The sequence below is a fragment of the Chiloscyllium plagiosum genome, unplaced genomic scaffold, assembly GCF_037043375.1.
Source record: "Chiloscyllium plagiosum isolate Xiang-an unplaced genomic scaffold, Cpla_swu_hap1 HiC_scaffold_53Y, whole genome shotgun sequence".
Lineage (NCBI taxonomy): Eukaryota > Metazoa > Chordata > Chondrichthyes > Orectolobiformes > Hemiscylliidae > Chiloscyllium > Chiloscyllium plagiosum.
Genome location: NW_028270192.1, coordinates 8,332,383 through 8,347,679, shown reverse-complemented (window position 1 = coordinate 8,347,679; position 15,297 = coordinate 8,332,383). Strand labels below are relative to the sequence as shown.

Here is a 15,297-nt window from a genome sequence, read left to right as displayed (position 1 = left end):
GCTACTCTCATTCATTCAATGCCACAAGCTTCACGCAATGGCTGAATCGTACTCCATGAACGAAACTGCAATAACTCACTAATTTAGTGAATCCTACTGCACTCGACATAAACTCTTTAATTCAATCAAACAAACTTAACACATAAACCTCGTGAATCAATGTGCACTATTTTTTCAATGAAATGCACTGCACGTCTTATTGAAAGAGTAGAACTCATTCCATTCATTCAATTCCACGAACGAAACGGATGCATTCAATGATGCAAACTGCACGCATTCATTCAAAGATACAGACTGTACACCTTAATTCAATGAGTAGAGCGTTTCTCATTCATTCAATGTGTCAATCTTAACTCTTTGATTCAATGAAAGCAAACTGCTTTCATTGAATCAAACATTATTCGTTATTTCAATGAAATAAACTTAACACACTTTTTTAGTGATTCAAATTGCACACGTGCATGCAATCAAAGACTGCACTTGTCAATTCAAGAGTAGAGCTACTCTCATTCATTTACTGTGTCATTCTTAACTCTATAATTCAATCAAACAAACTTAACTCATAAACCTCGTGAATCAATTTGCACACATTCATTCAATGAAATGCACTGCACGTCTTATTGAAAGAGTAGAACTCATTCCATTCATTCAATTCCACGAACGAAACGGATGCATTCAATGATGCAAACTGCACGCATTCATTCAACGATACAGACTGTACGCCTTAATTCAATGGTAGAACTTCTCACAATCTTTCAACGTGTCAAGCTTTACGCTTTAATTCAATCAAGCAAGCTGCATTCCATTGATTCATTGAATCAAACATTATACGTTATTTCAGTGCAACAAACTTAACACACTTATTTAGTGATTCATATTGCACACGTTCATTCAAACAAAGACACGGCATTTGTCTATTCAATGAGTAGAGCTACTCTCATTCATTCAATTCCACAAGTTTCACACATTGGCTAAATCATACTGTACACCTTCACAGCATGAACGAAATTGCATGTGTTAATTCAATGAGTAGAGCTTCTCTCTTTCACTCCATGTGTCAAGTTTAAACCTTTAATTCAATGAAACAAACGGCATTCACTCATGGATTGAATCAAACTTCAATACTTGATTCAATGATTCAAAACTTATTCCTTGTTTCAAAGGAACAAACGTAAATCACTTATTCAGTTAATCCTACTGGACTCGATCATTCAATGAAACAAACTGCACATTACAATGCAGTGAGTAAAGGTAATCTCATTGTTTCAATGCCGCAAGCTAAGCGATTTAGTTCAATAAGTGGAGCTTCTCTCCTTATTTTAATATGTCAACATTAACTCTTTAATTCAATCAAACAAACTTAACACATAAACCTCGTGAATCAATGTGCACACATTCATTCAATGAAATGCACTGCACGACTTATTAATAGAGTAGAGCTCCTAACATTCATTCAATGCCACAAGCAAAAGTATTTTTTTCTATGAAACAAACTGCACGCAATCATTCAATGATACAGACTGTACGCCTTAATTCAGTGGTAGAGATTCTCTCATTGATTCAATCAAGCAAGCTACGTTCATTGATTCATTGAATCAAACATTATTCGTTATTTCAATGAAACAAACTTAACACACTTATTTAGTGGTTCATATTGCACACGTTCATTCAATCAAAGACAAGGCACTTGTCAATTCAAAGAGTAAAGCTACTCTCATTCATTCAATGCCACAAGCTTCACGCATTGGCAGAATCATACTGCACACATTCACTCAATGAACGAAACTGCATGTGTCAACTCAATGAGTAGAGCTTCTCTCATTCACTCTATGTGTCAAGCTTAACGCTTTAATTCAATGAGACAAACGGCATTCACTCAATGATTGATTCAATTTTCACTCCTTGAGTCAATGAATCAAAAGTTATTCCTTGTTTCAAAGGAACAAACGTAACTCACTAATTTAGTGAATCCTACTGGACTCGACATAAACTCTTTAATTCAATCAAACAAACTTAACACATAAACCTCGTGAATCATTGTGCACTATTTTTTCAATGAAATGCACTGCACGTCTTATTCAAAGAGTAGAACTCATTCCATTCATTCAATTCCTCGAACAAAACAGATGCATTCAATGATGCAAACTGCACGCATTCATTCAAAGATACAGACTGTACACCTTAATTCAATGAGTACAGCGTTTCTCATTCATTCAATGTGTCAATCTTAACTCTTTATTTTAATCAAGCAAACAGCTTTCATTGATTCAAACATTATTCGTTATTTCAATGAAATAAACTTAACACACATTTTTAGTCATTCAAATTGCACACGTGCATGCAATCAAAGACACTGCACTTGTCAATTCAAGAGTAGAGCTACTCTCATTCATTTAATGTGTCATTCTTAACTCTATAATTCAATCAAACAAACTTAACTCATAAACCTCGTGAATCAATTTGCACACATTCATTCAATGAAATGCACTGCACTACTTATTAATAAAGTAGAGCTCCTAACGGTCATTCAATGCTCGACCAAAAGTATTCATTCAATGATGCAAACTGCACGCATTCATTCAACGATACAGACTGTACGCCTTAATTCAATGGTAGAACTTCTCTCAATCTTTCAACATGTCAAGCTTTACGCTTTAATTCAATCAAGCAAGCTGCATTCCATTGATTCATTGAATCAAACATTATACGTTATTTCAGTGCAACAAACTTAACACACTTATTTAGTGATTCATATTGAACACGTTCATTCGAACAAAGACACGGCATTTGTCAATTCAATGAGTAGAGCTACTCTCATTCATTCAATTCCACAAGTTTCACACATTGGCTGAATCATACTGCACACATTCACTGCATGAACGAAATTGCATGTGTTAATTCAATGAGTAGAGCTTCTCTCTTTCACTCCATGTGTCAAGTTTAAACCTTTAATTCAGTGAAACAAACGGCATTCACTCATGGATTGAATCAAATTCAATCCTTGAGTCAATGAATCAAAACTTATTCCTTGTTTCAAAGGAACAAACGTAACTCACTTATTAATTGAATTTTACTGGACTCGATCATTCAATGAAACAAACATTATAATGCAGTGAGAAGAGGTCAGCTCATTGTTTCAATGCCGCAAGCAAAGCGATTTACTTCAATGAGTATAGCTTATCTCTTTCATTTAATATGTCAACATTAACTCTATATTTCAATCAAACAAACTCAACTCATAAACCTCGTCAATCAATTTGCACACATTCATGCAATGAAATGCATTGCACGACTTTTTCAAAGAATATAGCTCTTAACATTCATTCAATGCAACGGGCAAAACGGATTCATTCTATGAAAAAAACATTCATTCATTTATACAAAATGCATGCCTTAATGCAATGAGTTGAGCTTCTCTCATTCATTCAACTTGTCAAGCTTTACGCTTTAATTCAATCAAGCAAGCTGCACTCATTGATGCATTGAAACAAAAATTATCCGTTATTTCAATGAAACAAACTTAACACACTTATTTAGTGATTCATATTGCACACGTTCATTCAAACATTTGTCAATTAAATGAGTAGAGCTACTCTCATTCATTCAATGCCACAAGCTTCACGCAATGGCTGAATCGTACTCCATGAACGAATCTGCAATAACTCACTAATTTAGTGAATCCTACTGCACTCGACATAAACTCTTTAATTCAATCAAACAAACTTAACACATAAACCTCGTGAATCAATGTGCACTATTTTTTCAATGAAATGAACTGTACATCTTATTCAAAGAGTAGAACTCATTCCATTCATTCAATTCCACGAACGAAACGGATGCATTCAATGATGCAAACTGCACGCATTCATTCAAAGATACAGACTGTACACCTTAATTCAATGAGTAGAGCGTTTCTCATTCATTCAATGTGTCAATCTTAACTCTTTGAATCAATGAAAGCAGTTTGCTTGATTAAATTAAACACTATTCGTTATTTCAATGAAATAAACTTAACACACTTTTTTAGTGATTCAAATTGCACACGTGCATGCAATCAAAGACACTGCACTTGTCAATTCAAGAGTAGAGCTACTCTCATTCATTTAATGTGTCATTCTTAACTCTATAATTCAATCAAACAAACTTAACTCATAAACCTCGTGAATCAATTTGCACACATTCATTCAATGAAATGCACTGCACTACTTATTAATAAAGTAGAGCTCCTAACAGTCATTCAATGCTCGAGCAAAAGTATTCATTCAATGATGCAAACTGCACGCAATCATTCAACGATACAGACTGTACGCCTTAATTCAATGGTAGAACTTCTCTCAATCTTTCAACGTGTCAGGCTTTACGCTTTAATTCAATCAAGCAAGCTTATTCCATTGATTCATTGAATCAAACATTATACGTTATTTCAGTGCAACAAACTTAACACACTTATTTAGTGATTCATATTGCACACGTTCATTCAAACAAAGACACGGCATTTGTCAATTCAATGAGTAGAGCTACTCTCATTCATTCAATTCCACAAGTTTCACACATTGGCTGAATCATACTGCACACATTCACTGCATGAACGAAATTGTATGTGTTAATTCAATGAGTAGAGCTTCTCTCTTTCACTCCATGTGTCAAGTTTAAACCTTTAATTCAGTGAAACAAACGGCATTCACTCATGGATTGAATCAAATTCAATCCATGAGTCAATGAATCAAAACTTATTCCTTGTTTCAAAGGAACAAACTTAACTCACTTATTAATTGAATTTTACTGGACTCGATCATTCAATGAAACAAACATTATAATGCAGTGAGAAGAGGTCAGCTCATTGTTTCAATGCCGCAAGCAAAGCGATTTACTTCAATGAGTATAGCTTATCGCTTTCATTTAATATGTCAACATTAACACTATATTTCAATGAAACAAACTCAACTCATAAACCTCGTCAATCAATTTGCACACATTCATGTAATGAAATGCATTGCACGACTTTTTCAAAGAATATAGCTCTTAACATTCATTCAATGCAACGGGCAAAACGGATTCATTCCATGAAAAAAACATTCATTCATTTATACAAAATGCATGCCTTAATGCAATGAGTTGAGCTTCTCTCATTCATTCAACTTGTCAAGCTTTACGCTTTAATTCAATCAATCAAGCTGCACTCATTGATGCATTGAAACCAAAATTATCCGTTATTTCAATGAAACAAACTTAACACACTTATTTAGTGATTCATATTGCACACGTTCATTCAAACATTTGTCAATTCAATGAGTAGAGCTACTCTCATTCATTCAATGCCACAAGCTTCACGCAATGGCTGAATCGTACTCCATGAACGAAACTGCAATAACTCACTAATTTAGTGAATCCTACTGCACTCGACATAAACTCTTTAATTCAATCAAACAAACTTAACACATAAACCTCGTGAATCAATGTGCACTATTTTTTCAATGAAATGCACTGCACATCTTATTCAAAGAGTAGAACTCATTCCATTCATTCAATTCCACGAACAAAACAGATGCATTCAATGATGCAAACTGCACGCATTCATTCAAAGATACAGACTGTACACCTTAATTCAATGAGTAGAGCGTTTCTCATTCATTCAATGTGTCAATCTTAACTCTTTGATTCAATGAAAGCAGTTTGCTTGATTAAATTAAACATTATTCGTTATTTCAATGAAATAAACTTAACACACTTTTTTAGTGATTCAAATTGCACACGTGCATGCAATCAAAGACACTGCACTTGTCAATTCAAGAGTAGAGCTACTCTCATTCATTTAATGTGTCATTCTTAACTCTATAATTCAATCAAACAAACTTAACTCATAAACCTCGTGAATCAATTTGCACACATTCATTCAATGAAATGCACTGCACTACTTATTAATAAAGTAGAGCTCCTAACGATCATTCAATGCTCGAGCAAAAGTATTCATTCAATGATGCAAACTGCACGCATTCATTCAACGATACAGACTGTACGCCTTAATTCAATGGTAGAACTTCTCTCAATCTTTCAACGTGTCAAGCTTTACGCTTTAATTCAATCAAGCAAGCTGCATTCCATTGATTCATTGAATCAAACATTATATGTTATTTCAGTGCAACAAACTTAACACACTTATTTAGTGATTCATATTGCACACGTTCATTCAAACAAAGACCACGGCATTTGTCAATTCAATGAGTAGAGCTACTCTCATTCATTCAATTCCACAAGTTTCACACATTGGCTAAATCATACTGCACACATTCACAGCATGAACGAAATTGCATGTGTTAATTCAATGAGTAGAGCTTCTCTCTTTCAATCCATGTGTCAAGTTTAAACCTTTAATTCAATGAAACAAACGGCATTCACTCATGGATTGAATCAAACTTCAATATTGATTCAATGATTCAAAACTTATTCCTTGTTTCAAAGGAACAAACGTAACTCACTTATTTAGTTAATCCTACTGGACTCGATCATTCAATGAAACAAACTGCACATTATAATGCAGTGAGTAAAGGTAATCTCATTGTTTCAATGCAGCAAGCTAAGCGATTTAGTTCAATTAGTGGAGCTTCTCTCCTTATTTTAATATGTCAACATTAACTCTTTAATTCAATCAAACAAACTTAATACATAAACCTCGTGAATCAATGTGCACCCATTCATTCAATGAAATGCACTGCACGACTTATTAATAGAGTAGAGCTCCTAACGTTCATTCAATGCCACGAGCAAAAGTATTTTTTCTATGAAACAAACTGCACGCAATCATTCAATGATACAGACTGTACGCCTTAATTCAGTGGTAGAGATTCTCTCATTGATTCAATCAAGCAAGCTACGTTCATTGATTCATTGAATCAAACATTATTCGTTATTTCAATGAAACAAACTTAACACACTTATTTAGTGGTTCATATTGCACACGTTCATTCAATCAAAGACAAGGCACTTGTCAATTCAAAGAGTAAAGCTACTCTCATTCATTCAATGCCACAAGCTTCACGCATTGGCAGAATCATACTGCACACATTCACTCCATGAACGAAACTGCATGTGTCAACTCAATGAGTAGAGCTTCTCTCATTCACTCTATGTGTCAAGCTTAACGCTTTAATTCAATGAGACAAACGGCATTCACTCAATGATTGATTCAATTTTCACTCCTTGAGTCAATGAATCAAAACTTATTTCTTGTTTCAAAGGAACAAACGTAACTCACTAATTTAGTGAATCCTACTGGACTCGACATAAACTCTTTAATTCAATCAAACAAACTTAACACATAAACCTCGTGAATCAATGTGCACTATTTTTTCAATGAAATGCACTGCACATCTTATTCAAAGAGTAGAACTCATTCCATTCATTCAATTCCACGAACGAAACGGATGCATTCAATGATGCAAACTGCACGCATTCATTCAAAGATACAGACTGTACACCTTAATTCAATGAGTAGAGCGTTTCTCATTCATTCAATGTGTCAATCTTAACTCTTTGATTCAATGAAAGCAGTTTGCTTGATTAAATTAAACACTATTCGTTATTTCAATGAAATAAACTTAACACACTTTTTTAGTGTTCAAATTGCACACGTGCATGCAATCAAAGACACTGCACTTGTCAATTCAAGAGTAGAGCTACTCTCATTCATTTACTGTGTCATTCTTAACTCTATAATTCAATCAAACAAACTTAACTCATAAACCTCGTGAATCAATTTGCACACATTCATTCAATGAAATGCACTGCACTACTTATTAATAAAGTAGAGCTCCTAACGGTCATTCAATGCTCGACCAAAAGTATTCATTCAATGATGCAAACTGCACGCATTCATTCAACGATACAGACTGTACGCCTTAATTCAATGGTAGAACTTCTCTCAATCTTTCAACGTGTCAAGCGTTACGCTTTAATTCAATCAAGCAAGCTGCATTCCATTGATTCATTGAATCAAACATTATACGTTATTTCAGTGCAACAAACTTAACACACTTATTTAGTGGTTCATATTGCACACGTTCATTCAATCAAAGACAAGGCACTTGTCAATTCAAAGAGTAAAGCTACTCTCATTCATTCAATGCCACAAGCTTCACGCATTGGCAGAATCATACTGCACACATTCACTCCATGAACGAAACTGCATGTGTCAACTCAATGAGTAGAGCTTCTCTCATTCACTCTATGTGTCAAGCTTAACGCTTTAATTCAATGAGACAAACGGCATTCACTCAATGATTGATTCAATTTTCACTCCTTGAGTCAATGAATCAAAACTTATTTCTTGTTTCAAAGGAACAAACGTAACTCACTAATTTAGTGAATCCTACTGGACTCGACATAAACTCTTTAATTCAATCAAACAAACTTAACACATAAACCTCGTGAATCAATGTGCACTATTTTTTCAATGAAATACACTGCACATCTTATTCAAAGAGTAGAACTCATTCCATTCATTCAATTCCACGAACGAAACGGATGCATTCAATGATGCAAACTGCACGCATTCATTCAAAGATACAGACTGTACACCTTAATTCAATGAGTAGAGCGTTTCTCATTCATTCAATGTGTCAATCTTAACTCTTTGATTCAATGAAAGCAGTTTGCTTGATTAAATTAAACACTATTCGTTATTTCAATGAAATAAACTTAACACACTTTTTTAGTGTTCAAATTGCACACGTGCATGCAATCAAAGACACTGCACTTGTCAATTCAAGAGTAGAGCTACTCTCATTCATTTAATGTGTCATTCTTAACTCTATAATTCAATCAAACAAACTTAACTCATAAACCTCGTGAATCAATTTGCACACATTCATTCAATGAAATGCACTGCACTACTTATTAATAAAGTAGAGCTCCTAACGGTCATTCAATGCTCGAGCAAAAGTATTCATTCAATGATGCAAACTGCACGCATTCATTCAACGATACAGACTGTACGCCTTAATTCAATGGTAGAACTTCTCTCAATCTTTCAACGTGTCAAGCGTTACGCTTTAATTCAATCAAGCAAGCTGCATTCCATTGATTCATTGAATCAAACATTATACGTTATTTCAGTGCAACAAACTTAACACACTTATTTAGTGATTCATATTGCACACGTTCATTCAAACAAAGACACGGCATTTGTCAATTCAATGAGTAGAGCTACTCTCATTCATTCAATTCCACAAGTTTCACACATTGGCTGAATCATACTGCACACATTCACAGCATGAACGAAATTGCATGTGTTAATTCAATGAGTAGAGCTTCTCTCTTTCACTCCATGTGTCAAGTTTAAACCTTTAATTCAGTGAAACAAACGGCATTCACTCATGGATTGAATCAAATTCAATCCTTGAGTCAATGAATCAAAACTTATTCCTTGTTTCAAAGGAACAAACGTAACTCACTTACTAATTGAATTTTACTGGACGCGATCATTCAATGAAACAAACATTATAATGCAGTGAGAAGAGGTCAGCTCATTGTTTCAATGCCGCAAGCAAAGCGATTTACTTCAATGAGTATTGCTTATCTCTTTCATTTAATATGTCAACATTAACTCTATATTTCAATCAAACAAACTCAACTCATAAACCTCGTCAATCAATTTGCACACATTCATGCAATGAAATGCATTGCACGACTTTTTCAAAGAATATAGCTCTTAACATTCATTCAAAGCAACGGGCAAAACGGATTCATTCTATGAAAAAAACATTCATTCATTTATACAAAATGCATGCCTTAATGCAATGAGTTGAGCTTCTCTCATTCATTCAACTTGTCAAGCTTTACGCTTTAATTCAATCAAGCAAGCTGCACTCATTGATGCAGTGAAACAAAAATTATCCGTTATTTCAATGAAACAAACTTAACACACTTATTTAGTGATTCATATTGCACACGTTCATTCAAACATTTGTCAATTCAATGAGTAGAGCTACTCTCATTCATTCAATGCCACAAGCTTCACGCAATGGCTGAATCGTACTCCATGAACGAAACTGCAATAACTCACTAATTTAGTGAATCCTACTGCACTCGACATAAACTCTTTAATTCAATCAAACAAACTTAACACATAAACCTCGTGAATCAATGTGCACTATTTTTTCAATGAAATGCACTGCACATCTTATTCAAAGAGTAGAACTCATTCCATTCATTCAATTCCACGAACGAAACAGATGCATTCAATGATGCAAACTGCACGCATTCATTCAAAGAAACAGACTGTACACCTTAATTCAATGAGTAGAGCGTTTCTCATTCATTCAATGTGTCAATCTTAACTCTTTGATTCAATGAAAGCAGTTTGCTTGATTAAATTAAACACTATTCGTTATTTCAATGAAATAAACTTAACACACTTTTTTAGTGATTCAAATTGCACACGTGCATGCAATCAAAGACACTGCACTTGTCAATTCAAGAGTAGAGCTACTCTCATTCATTTAATGTGTCATTCTTAACTCTATAATTCTATCAAACAAACTTAACTCATAAACCTCGTGAATCAATTTGCACACATTCATTCAATGAAATGCACTGCACTACTTATTAATAAAGTAGAGCTCCTAACGGTCATTCAATGCTCGAGCAAAAGTATTCATTCAATGATGCAAACTGCACGCATTCATTCAACGATACAGACTGTACGCCTTAATTCAATGGTAGAACTTCTCACAATCTTTCAACGTGTCAAGCTTTACGCTTTAATTCAATCAAGCAAGCTGCATTCCATTGATTCATTGAATCAAACATTATACGTTATTTCAGTGCAACAAACTTAACACACTTATTTAGTGATTCATATTGCACACGTTCATTCAAACAAAGACCACGGCATTTGTCAATTCAATGAGTAGAGCTACTCTCATTCATTCAATTCCACAAGTTTCACACATTGGCTAAATCATACTGCACACATTCACAGCATGAACGAAATTGCATGTGTTAATTCAATGAGTAGAGCTTCTCTCTTTCACTCCATGTGTCAAGTTTAAACCTTTAATTCAATGAAACAAACGGCATTCACTCATGGATTGAATCAAACTTCAATACTTGATTCAATGATTCAAAACTTATTCCTTGTTTCAAAGGAACAAACGTAACTCACTTATTTAGTTAATCCTACTGGACTCGATCATTCAATGAAACAAACTGCACATTATAATGCAATGAGTAAAGGTAATCTCATTGTTTCAATGCCGCAAGCTAAGCGATTTAGTTCAATGAGTGGAGCTTCTCTCCTTATTTTAATATGTCAACATTAACTCTTTAATTCAATCAAACAAACTTAACACATAAACCTCGTGAATCAATGTGCACACATTCATTCAATGAAATGCACTGCACGACTTATTAATAGAGTAGAGCTCCTAACGTTCATTCAATGCCACGAGCAAAAGTATTTTTTCTATGAAACAAACTGCACGCAATCATTATGATACAGACTGTACGCCTTAATTCAGTGGTAGAGATTCTCTCATTGATTCAATCAAGCAAGCTACGTTCATTGATTCATTGAATCAAACATTATTCGTTATTTCAATGAAACAAACTTAACACACTTATTTAGTGGTTCATATTGCACACGTTCATTCAATCAAAGACAAGGCACTTGTCAATTCAAAGAGTAAAGCTACTCTCATTCATTCAATGCCACAAGCTTCACGCATTGGCAGAATCATACTGCACACATTCACTCCATGAACGAAACTGCATGTGTCAACTCAATGAGTAGAGCTTCTCTCATTCACTCTATGTGTCAAGCTTAACGCTTTAATTCAATGAGACAAACGGCATTCACTCAATGATTGATTCAATTTTCACTCCTTGAGTCAATGAATCAAAACTTATTTCTTGTTTCAAAGGAACAAACGTAACTCACTAATTTAGTGAATCCTACTGGACTCGACATAAACTCTTTAATTCAATCAAACAAACTTAACACATAAACCTCGTGAATCAATGTGCACTATTTTTTCAATGAAATGCACTGCACATCTTATTCAAAGAGTAGAACTCATTCCATTCATTCAATTCCACGAACGAAACGGATGCATTCAATGATGCAAACTGCACGCATTCATTCAAAGATACAGACTGTACACCTTAATTCAATGAGTAGAGCGTTTCTCATTCATTCAATGTGTCAATCTTAACTCTTTGATTCAATGAAAGCAGTTTGCTTGATTAAATTAAACACTATTCGTTATTTCAATGAAATAAACTTAACACACTTTTTTAGTGTTCAAATTGCACACGTGCATGCAATCAAAGACACTGCACTTGTCAATTCAAGAGTAGAGCTACTCTCATTCATTTAATGTGTCATTCTTAACTCTATAATTCAATCAAACAAACTTAACTCATAAACCTCGTGAATCAATTTGCACACATTCATTCAATGAAATGCACTGCACTACTTATTAATAAAGTAGAGCTCCTAACGGTCATTCAATGCTCGACCAAAAGTATTCATTCAATGATGCAAACTGCACGCATTCATTCAACGATACAGACTGTACGCCTTAATTCAATGGTAGAACTTCTCTCAATCTTTCAACGTGTCAAGCGTTACGCTTTAATTCAATCAAGCAAGCTGCATTCCATTGATTCATTGAATCAAACATTATACGTTATTTCAGTGCAACAAACTTAACACACTTATTTAGTGGTTCATATTGCACACGTTCATTCAATCAAAGACAAGGCACTTGTCAATTCAAAGAGTAAAGCTACTCTCATTCATTCAATGCCACAAGCTTCACGCATTGGCAGAATCATACTGCACACATTCACTCCATGAACGAAACTGCATGTGTCAACTCAATGAGTAGAGCTTCTCTCATTCACTCTATGTGTCAAGCTTAACGCTTTAATTCAATGAGACAAACGGCATTCACTCAATGATTGATTCAATTTTCACTCCTTGAGTCAATGAATCAAAACTTATTTCTTGTTTCAAAGGAACAAACGTAACTCACTAATTTAGTGAATCCTACTGGACTCGACATAAACTCTTTAATTCAATCAAACAAACTTAACACATAAACCTCGTGAATCAATGTGCACTATTTTTTCAATGAAATACACTGCACATCTTATTCAAAGAGTAGAACTCATTCCATTCATTCAATTCCACGAACGAAACGGATGCATTCAATGATGCAAACTGCACGCATTCATTCAAAGATACAGACTGTACACCTTAATTCAATGAGTAGAGCGTTTCTCATTCATTCAATGTGTCAATCTTAACTCTTTGATTCAATGAAAGCAGTTTGCTTGATTAAATTAAACACTATTCGTTATTTCAATGAAATAAACTTAACACACTTTTTTAGTGTTCAAATTGCACACGTGCATGCAATCAAAGACACTGCACTTGTCAATTCAAGAGTAGAGCTACTCTCATTCATTTAATGTGTCATTCTTAACTCTATAATTCAATCAAACAAACTTAACTCATAAACCTCGTGAATCAATTTGCACACATTCATTCAATGAAATGCACTGCACTACTTATTAATAAAGTAGAGCTCCTAACGGTCATTCAATGCTCGAGCAAAAGTATTCATTCAATGATGCAAACTGCACGCATTCATTCAACGATACAGACTGTACGCCTTAATTCAATGGTAGAACTTCTCTCAATCTTTCAACGTGTCAAGCGTTACGCTTTAATTCAATCAAGCAAGCTGCATTCCATTGATTCATTGAATCAAACATTATACGTTATTTCAGTGCAACAAACTTAACACACTTATTTAGTGATTCATATTGCACACGTTCATTCAAACAAAGACACGGCATTTGTCAATTCAATGAGTAGAGCTACTCTCATTCATTCAATTCCACAAGTTTCACACATTGGCTGAATCATACTGCACACATTCACAGCATGAACGAAATTGCATGTGTTAATTCAATGAGTAGAGCTTCTCTCTTTCACTCCATGTGTCAAGTTTAAACCTTTAATTCAGTGAAACAAACGGCATTCACTCATGGATTGAATCAAATTCAATCCTTGAGTCAATGAATCAAAACTTATTCCTTGTTTCAAAGGAACAAACGTAACTCACTTACTAATTGAATTTTACTGGACGCGATCATTCAATGAAACAAACATTATAATGCAGTGAGAAGAGGTCAGCTCATTGTTTCAATGCCGCAAGCAAAGCGATTTACTTCAATGAGTATTGCTTATCTCTTTCATTTAATATGTCAACATTAACTCTATATTTCAATCAAACAAACTCAACTCATAAACCTCGTCAATCAATTTGCACACATTCATGCAATGAAATGCATTGCACGACTTTTTCAAAGAATATAGCTCTTAACATTCATTCAAAGCAACGGGCAAAACGGATTCATTCTATGAAAAAAACATTCATTCATTTATACAAAATGCATGCCTTAATGCAATGAGTTGAGCTTCTCTCATTCATTCAACTTGTCAAGCTTTACGCTTTAATTCAATCAAGCAAGCTGCACTCATTGATGCAGTGAAACAAAAATTATCCGTTATTTCAATGAAACAAACTTAACACACTTATTTAGTGATTCATATTGCACACGTTCATTCAAACATTTGTCAATTCAATGAGTAGAGCTACTCTCATTCATTCAATGCCACAAGCTTCACGCAATGGCTGAATCGTACTCCATGAACGAAACTGCAATAACTCACTAATTTAGTGAATCCTACTGCACTCGACATAAACTCTTTAATTCAATCAAACAAACTTAACACATAAACCTCGTGAATCAATGTGCACTATTTTTTCAATGAAATGCACTGCACATCTTATTCAAAGAGTAGAACTCATTCCATTCATTCAATTCCACGAACGAAACAGATGCATTCAATGATGCAAACTGCACGCATTCATTCAAAGAAACAGACTGTACACCTTAATTCAATGAGTAGAGCGTTTCTCATTCATTCAATGTGTCAATCTTAACTCTTTGATTCAATGAAAGCAGTTTGCTTGATTAAATTAAACACTATTCGTTATTTCAATGAAATAAACTTAACACACTTTTTTAGTGATTCAAATTGCACACGTGCATGCAATCAAAGACACTGCACTTGTCAATTCAAGAGTAGAGCTACTCTCATTCATTTAATGTGTCATTCTTAACTCTATAATTCTATCAAACAAACTTAACTCATAAACCTCGTGAATCAATTTGCACACATTCATTCAATGAAATGCACTGCACTACTTATTAATAAAGTAG

The 15,297-nt window shown here is 34.3% G+C and overlaps 1 long non-coding RNA gene across 1 annotated transcript in view; it reads right to left on the bottom strand.

The window, feature by feature from the left end:
- Positions 1 to 15,297, bottom strand: part of LOC148134602 (uncharacterized) — a 926,298-nt gene that overhangs the window by 359,288 nt on the left and 551,713 nt on the right. The gene's annotated exons all lie outside the window — the stretch shown is intronic.